At 41.1% G+C, this 7,377-nt stretch overlaps 3 non-coding genes across 3 annotated transcripts; 1 reads left to right on the top strand and 2 right to left on the bottom strand.

Annotated features, from left to right (window-relative positions):
- Positions 1-2,329: 2,329 nt before the first annotated feature.
- Positions 2,330-2,403, bottom strand: trnai-aau (transfer RNA isoleucine (anticodon AAU)). Its single transcript has one exon. It is a non-coding gene; the product is annotated as a tRNA-Ile (tRNA).
- Positions 2,404-2,786: 383 nt separating this feature from the next.
- trnaw-cca (transfer RNA tryptophan (anticodon CCA)) lies at positions 2,787-2,858 on the top strand. The gene has a single exon. It is a non-coding gene; the product is annotated as a tRNA-Trp (tRNA).
- A 1,232-nt stretch (positions 2,859-4,090) lies between these two features.
- On the bottom strand, positions 4,091-4,162 carry trnap-agg (transfer RNA proline (anticodon AGG)). The gene has a single exon. It is a non-coding gene; the product is annotated as a tRNA-Pro (tRNA).
- Between the last annotated feature and the right edge of the window lie 3,215 nt (positions 4,163-7,377).

The raw sequence follows: 7,377 nt of genomic DNA, 5'->3' as shown, positions 1-7,377 counted from the left end.
TAGATATTGAGAATGGATATGAAGGAGTAGATATCTCCAATCCTAAAATAAAATGGAGCAAACATTAAACAAACAAGTAATTACAACTTATTTACATTGTGCATAATGTGTGTGAGTGCATGTTGTTTTATTTTTCCTTGTCAGCCACCCATCTCTGCTTTGTCAGTCTTGATAGGCCGAGAGTATGCACTTCTGGGTGAGGCTGTCAGCCAATTGTGGAGTGCATGGCAGATCTGAAAGAGAGATGCACAAAGTGACAGTAAGTATACAGAGCTGGTGTAACTGAGTCAGGTTTGTAGGCCTTCTTTCTCGCACACGCTTTTTCAGTTTTGCCCACAAATGTTCTATAGGATTGAGGTCAGGGCTTTGTGATGGCCACTCCAATACCTTGACTTTGTTGTCCTTAAGCCATTTTGCCACAACTTTGGAAGTATGCTTGGGGTCAATGTCCATTTGGAAGACCCATTTGTGACCAAGCTTTAACTTCCTGACTGATGTCTTGAGATGTTGCTTCAATATATCCAAAAATGTTCCTACCTCATGATATCATCTATTTTGTGAAGTGCACCAGTCCCTCTTGCAGCAAAGCACCCCCACAATGATGCTACCACCCCCGTGCTTCACGGTTGAGATGGTGTTCTTCGGCTTGCAAGCCTCCCCCTTTTCCCTCCAAACATAACAATGGTCATTATGACCAAACAGTTCTATTTTTGTTTCATCAGACCAGAGGATATTTCTCCAAAAAGTACGATCTTTGTCCCCATGTGCAGTTGCAAACCATAGTCTGGCTTTTTTATGGTGGTTTTGGAGCAGTGGCTTCTTCTTTGCTGAGCGGCCTTTCAGGTTACATCGCTATAGGACTCATTTTACTGTGGATATAGATACTTTTGTACCTGTTTCCTCCAGCATCTTCACAAGGTCCTTTGCTGTTGTTCTGGGATTGATTTGCACTTTTTGCACCAAAGTACGTTCATCTCTAGGAGACAGATAAAAATCTCTTAAGGATCCGCCCCTTTAAAAAAATGTTTTGCCTAAAATGGCATACCCACATCTAACTGCCTGTAGCTCAGGTATTGAAGCAAGGATATGCTTATTCTTGATACGATTTTAAAGGAAACACTTCAAAGTTTTTGAAATGTGAAATTAATGTAGGAGAATATATCACAAAAGATCTGGTAAAAGAAAATACAAAGAAAAAACAACTGTTTTTTTTGGTATTTTCTTTGTACCATCATCTTTGAAATGCAAAAGAAAGGCCATAATGTATTATTCCAGCCCAGGCTCAATTTTGGCCATTAGAAGGCAGCAGTGTATGTGCAAATGTAACCGATGTGAAATGGCTAGCTAGTTAGCGGTGGTGCGCGCTAATAGCGTTTCAATCGGTGACGTCACTCGCTTTGAGACCTTGAAGTAGTGGTTCCCCTTGCTCTGCAAGGGCTGCGGTTTTTATGGAGCGATGGGTAACGATGCTTCGTGGGTGACTGTTGTTGATGTGTGCAGAGGGTCCCTGGTTCGCACCCGGTTCGGGGCGAGGGGACGGACTAAAGTTAAACTGTTACACAAAGTTTAAGACTGATCCAATGAACCATTGGATTTCTGTTCAAAATGTTGTCTCAAGATTGCCCAAATGTGCCTAATTGGTTTATTAATAACTTTTCAAGTTCATAACTGTGCACTCTCCTCAAACAATAGCATGATATTATTTCACTGTAATAGCTACTGTAAATTGGACAGTGCAGTTAGATTAACAAGAATTTAAGCTTTCTGCCAATATCAGATATGTCTATGTCCTGGGAAATGTTCTTGTTACTTACAACCTCATGCTAATCGCATTAGCCTACGTTAGTTCAACCGTTATTTTGGCTTGCCATAACAAAGGGGTTGAATTCTTATTGACTCAAGACATATCAGCGTTTCATTTTTAATTAATTTGGAAAAACATAATTCCACTTTGACATTATGGGGTATTGTGTGTAGGCCAATGACAAAAACATCTACATTTAATCAATTTTATATTCAGGCTGTAACACAACCAAATATGGAAAAAGTTAAGAGGTGTGAATACCTTCTGAGGACACTGTATGTTGTAGTGAATTTTTTCAAAGATGCATTATGATGCATTACAAGCTCAAAACATTTATTTTAACCAAAAATACAATTATGACAATAACTGTGGCCATTTGCATGAGAATTAATAATCAGCACAGCCCTATTTTAAGAGATGATTTGTGTTCATCTTTGTTGCTTTTAGCATTTAATGACACATACAGCGCATACAGTACCAAATACACTAAAGGCTCAACTTGTGATACATGAAAGGAAAAGATAGTGGCCAGTACGGGTATCGAACCCGCGACCTTCGCGTTATTAGCACGACGCTCTAACCAACTGAGCTAACCGGCCATACAACTGAGATCAAAATGTTATAAATTTGAATATTGTCAACAGAAAAAGTGGAGTGGGATAACTGCTTTGGAGTTTTATGCTATGGTCACACAATGCTAGTGAGTTTGTGTGCCCACTGCACGGTTTATATACATGGTTGAGGATTAAATTCAGCAGCCTCTCTCATTGCCAACACTTTGATCCTTAATGAGTGGAACACTGTAGTTGCTCCAAGTAAACTACAATGGAATATTGCTGGAGCAAAACAGCCCAGCATTTTTCCTTCTTGTTTGTAGTCTGCCACCATTCACTGTACAGTGATAGCAAACTGTAACAAAATAGACGTGGAACACAAAATGCATAGCATAGTCAAATACCTGAACATCCACCATGTGGTTTTAGACCTCGTGGCGCAACGGTAGCGCGTCTGACTCCAGATCAGAAGGTTGCGTGTTCAAATCACGTCGGGGTCATATCTTTTTCTCTCTGTAATCTTTTTCTCTCTGTGATCAAAAAACATCGGAGAAAACAAACATTAGACATAAGTGATAATGCCCGAGAGGCCGGTGTTTGGAAGGTATATTGGCACTGGTGTTGTTCGTCTCGGGCCGGCAAACTGTGCCAATATATCTTCCAATTTTAATATGTTGGTAACCCGTTGTAAAAACAAAAGTGATCATGCCCGCAAAGCCGGTGTTTGGAAGATATATTGGCAATTTTGTTTTTACAACGGGTTACCAACATATTAAAATAATGATTGACATATTTTCACTAAACATTTTATTTTGATTAATTTACTCATACTATTTCGTCTATCCACAAGCTAACACAATAACTTAAAACTGAAGCTGGAAAGACTCCAAACTAGCTGCACTTCGTTTCGTTTGACTTTTTTTCAATTGACATTTCTTTGTCTATATCCATAAAAATGATGCCAGCTGATTCATGATCTCGACTTGCTGAGAAACGCTGCCTGCATCTCTCTCTCGTCACGACTCCCGACCCCTACACCCCCATTACTATTTGAACATTGAAACAATGTTGCAAATGTCAGAGAGACAGACAGCAAGGTTGATACAAATAGGACAGCAAGGTTGATACAAATCTCTGCTGTTGAAAACTATATGTTAGTCTAACAGAAATGTGAGATAATGTCCAGATGCTTTTTATAGTGGCTGATGAGACAGTAGATTGCGCAGTCAGATAGAACCGAGTAAATAGGCATTTTAACATCATAGATTTAGCCAATAGTAACTTGTGGAATAGACACCGGCTGGAATGCGCTTTTAACCAATCACCATCCAGGAATGGACCAACCCGTTGTTTAAAAATGAAATAAACAATAATCTTGCCACATTTGCTCTAAACGCTTTACCAAAACTAGAATCAGAGTATGATATTAATTGAAATTACCTGGTTTAACATAATCTCATTCTAAATTATTCTAAACCTTTGCCCTAAACTGACAGAAACGAAAGCGAACAACAAGTTAGGACAACATATTCGCATATTTAACAACCCCTTTTGTTTGTGTATTCTGCTTCCACCTGTGTGTGCAATTGGTGTGTAATCACCTCAATGTAATTACAAGGGCCTAAAACCATCTGAATCTCAATTTTGTTTGATAATTTCTGCATATTTTGTCTGAAATATAATTACATGTACGCTAAAATTATAAAAGAAGGTGTGAGAAGTATAAAAATGAGGGCTCGTCCGGGATTTGAACCCGGGACCTCTCGCACCCTAAGCGAGAATCATACCCCTAGACCAACGAGCCACGATAGACAGACCTGGAATTATGAGATTTTCTTCGTAGTCCAACAACAAATTGACTACAATTATGTTGGTTATTAGACTCTTGCTTACCATGCCACGAAAACATAAACTGAACAGAAATATAAACGCAACATCTAAAGTGTTGGTCCCATGTTTCATCAGCTGAAATAAAAGATCCCAGAATTTTTCAATGCGCAGAAAATTATTTTTTCTCTCACATCTGGTGCACCATTTTTTTTTACATCACTGTTAGTCAGTATTTCTCCTTTGCCAAGAAAATCCATCCACCTGACTGGTATGGCATATCAAGAAGCTCATTAAACAGCATGATCATTACACAGGTGCACCTTGTGCTGGAAACAATAAAAGGCCACTCTAAAATGTGCAGTTTTGTTACAAAACACAATGCGTGAAATTGGCATGCTGACTGCAGGAATGTCCCCCAGTGCTGTTGCCAGACAACTGAATGTTATTTTCTTTACTATTAGCCGACTAAAGTCGTTTTAGCAAATTTGGCAGTACCTCATGTAACCACGCCAGCTCAGGACCTCCACATCCAGCTTCTTCACCTGCGGGATTGTCTGAGACCAGTCACTCTGACAGCTGATGAAACTGAGGAGTATTCGTCTGTAATAAAGCCCTTTCCTGTGAAAAACTAATTTTGATTGGCTTGGGTCTGGCTCCTCAGTGGGTGGGACTGAGTCCCAAGTGTGTTGGCCTATGCTCTCCCTGGCCCATGCATGGCACCCCCCAGTCATGTGAAATACATAGATTAGGGCCTAATGAAATTATTTTAATTGAATGATTTCCTTATATGAACTGTAACTCAGTAAAATCGTTGAAATTATTGCATGTTGTGTTTAGATTTTTGTTCAGTATAGCAACTGAACAAATATTCACCATAACACTGAAGTAATAGAGAAGGTAACGAGCCCCAGTCAGGGTTCGCTCTATATCTTGAATTTAAAAGGACTCATTTCGTGCACTTCTCCACTGGGATGAAATATACATATATATCATTCGAAAACATAATGTTAACTTTCACAGCTGTACATTTCAATGAAACATGGTGAAGCCCCAAAATTGCCCTCGCTAGAAGCCTGTGTTTCAGACATAAGGAAGTGGATGGCTGCGAACTTTCTACTTTTAAACTCGGACAAAATAGAGATGCTTGTTCTAGGTCCCAAGAAACAAAGAGATCTTCTGTTGAATCTGACAATGAATCTTGACTTTTAAACTCGGACAAAATAGAGATGCTTGTTCTAGGTCCCAAGAAACAAAGAGATCTTCTGTTGAATCTGACAATTAATCTTGATGGTGAAGAGCTATATAAATACAGTCGTCTCAAATAAAACTGTGAAGGACCTCTGCGTTACTCTGGACCCTGATCTCTCTTTTGATGAACATATGAAGACTGTTTCAAGGACAGCTTTTTTCCATCTACGTAACATTACAAAAATCAGAAACTTTCTGTCCAAAAACGATGCAGAAAAATTAATCCATGCTTTTGTTACTTCTAGGTTAGACTACTGCAATGCTCTACTTTCCGGCTACTCGGATAAAGCACTAAATAAACTTCAGTTAGTGCTAAATACGGCTGCTAGAATCCTGACTAGAACCAAAACAATTGATCATATTACTCCAGTGCTAGCCTCCCTACACTGGCTTCCTGTGAAGGCAAGGGCTGATTTCAAGGTTTTACTGCTAACCTACAAAGCATTACATGGGCTTGCTCCCACCTATCTTTCCGATTTGGTCCTGCCGTACATACCTACACGTACGCTACGGTCACAAGACGCAGGCCTCCTAATTGTCCCTAGAATTTCTAAGCAAACAGCTGGAGGAAGGGCTTTCTCCTATAGAGCTCCATTTTTATGGAATGTTCTGCCTACCCATGTGAGAGAGGTGAACGGAAAGGCTCTGGAGCAACGAACTGCACTTGCTGTCTCTGCCTTGCCGGTTCACCTCTCTCCACTGGGATTCTCTGCCTCTAACCCTATTACAGGGGCTGAGTCACTGGCTTACTGGTGCTCTTCCATGCCGTCCCTAGGAGGGGTGTGTCACTTGAGTGGGTTGAGTCACTGACGTGATCTTCCTGTTTGGGTTGGCGCCCCCCCTTGGGTTGTGCCGTGGCGGAGATCTTTGTAGGCTATACTCGGCCTTGTCTCAGGATGGTAAGTTGGTGGTTGAAGATATCCCTCTAGTGGTGTGGGGGCTGTACTTTGGCAAAGTGGGTGGGGTTATATAATGCCTGTTTGGTCCTGTCTGGGGGTATCATCGGATGGGGCTACAGTGTCTCCTGACCCCTCCTGTCTCAGTCTCCAGTATTTATGCTGCAGTAGTTTGTGTCGGGGGGCTAGGGTCAGTCTGTTATGTCTGGAGTATTTCTCCTGTCTTATCCAGTGTCCTGTGTGAATTTAAGTATGCTCTCTCTAGTTCTTTCTTTCTTTCTCTCTCTCGGAGGACCTGAGCCCTAGGACCATGCCTCAGGACTACCTGGGATGATGACTCCTTGCTGTCCCCAGTCCATCTGGCCGTGCTGCTGCTCCAGTTTCAACTGTTCTGCCTGTGGCTATGGAACCCTGACCTGTTCACCGGACGTGCTACCTGTCCCAGACCTGCTGTTTTCAACTCTCTAGAGACAGCAGGAGCGGTAGAAATACTCTTAATGATCGGCTATGAAAAGCCAACTGACATTTACTCCTGAGGTGCTGACCTGTTGCACCCTCGACAACTACTGTTGTTATTATTATTTGACAATGCTGGTCATTTATGAACATTTGAACATCTTGGCCATGTTCTGTTATAATCTCCACCCGGCACAGCCAGAAGAGGACTGGCCATCCTTCATAGCCTTGTTCCTCTCTAGGTTTCTTCCTAGGTTTTGGCCTTTCTAGGGAGTTTTTCCTAGCCACCGTGCTTCTACACCTGCATTGCTTGCTGTTTGGGGTTTTAGGCTGGGTTTCTGTACAGCACTTTGAGATATCAGCTGATGTAAGAAGAGCTATATAAATAAATTTGATTTGATTTGCTCTTGGATCGATCACCAGACAGCTCTCTGATGCGTAGGCTACTTTCCTGCGGTATAGTTTTTCCCGTAGCAAGTTCAAATGTAACTTTAACTTCAAGCAAAATATCAGGAAATGTAGCTGACTACATTATTTCTATGATAAACATTAGAAATATGATGGCCATGCACGTTTTTGCAACAACAAC

The sequence above is a fragment of the Salvelinus fontinalis genome, chromosome 26 (genome assembly GCF_029448725.1).
Source record: "Salvelinus fontinalis isolate EN_2023a chromosome 26, ASM2944872v1, whole genome shotgun sequence".
NCBI classification, from domain to species: Eukaryota; Metazoa; Chordata; class Actinopteri; order Salmoniformes; family Salmonidae; genus Salvelinus; species Salvelinus fontinalis.
This window is presented reverse-complemented; position numbering and strand designations above follow the sequence as displayed.